Consider the following 508-nt stretch of genomic DNA (forward strand, 5'->3'; position numbering starts at 1 on the left):
GCCCAACGGAAGCTGGGCTCACCACCCCGGGACTGGATGTGGCGTTGGTCTGAAGCCGTGGCTTTCGGTGCAGGTCTGCAGTAGCGCCGATAATGAGATCACAGCGACGGGCTGTCCTCGGCAGCAGTGACGGGCAGAATTCTTCTTGTGCCCTTTGAGTGCCTGCACGGCCACCTGCGAGAATGAGTTTTTTAATGTCATAGAATCACAGAATGCTTTGGGTGGGAAGGGACCCCCAGAGCCCACCCAGCCCAACCCCCCTGCAGGACCAGGGACACCTTGAACCACATCAGGTTGCTCACAGCCCCGGCCAAACTGGCCTGGAATGTTCCCAGGGATGGGGCCTCCACCCCCTCTCTGGGCAACCCCTGCCAGGGTTTCACCACCCTCATGGTAAAGAATTTCTTCCTTAGATCCAGTCTAAACCTCCCCTGCTTCAGTTCAACACCATCCCCCCTTGTCCTGTCCCAGCTGGCCCTACTAAAAAGCTTGTCCCCCCCCTTTCCTC

This window comes from Egretta garzetta, unplaced genomic scaffold (assembly GCF_000687185.1).
Source record: "Egretta garzetta isolate BGI_Z169 unplaced genomic scaffold, ASM68718v1 scaffold636, whole genome shotgun sequence".
Lineage (NCBI taxonomy): Eukaryota > Metazoa > Chordata > Aves > Pelecaniformes > Ardeidae > Egretta > Egretta garzetta.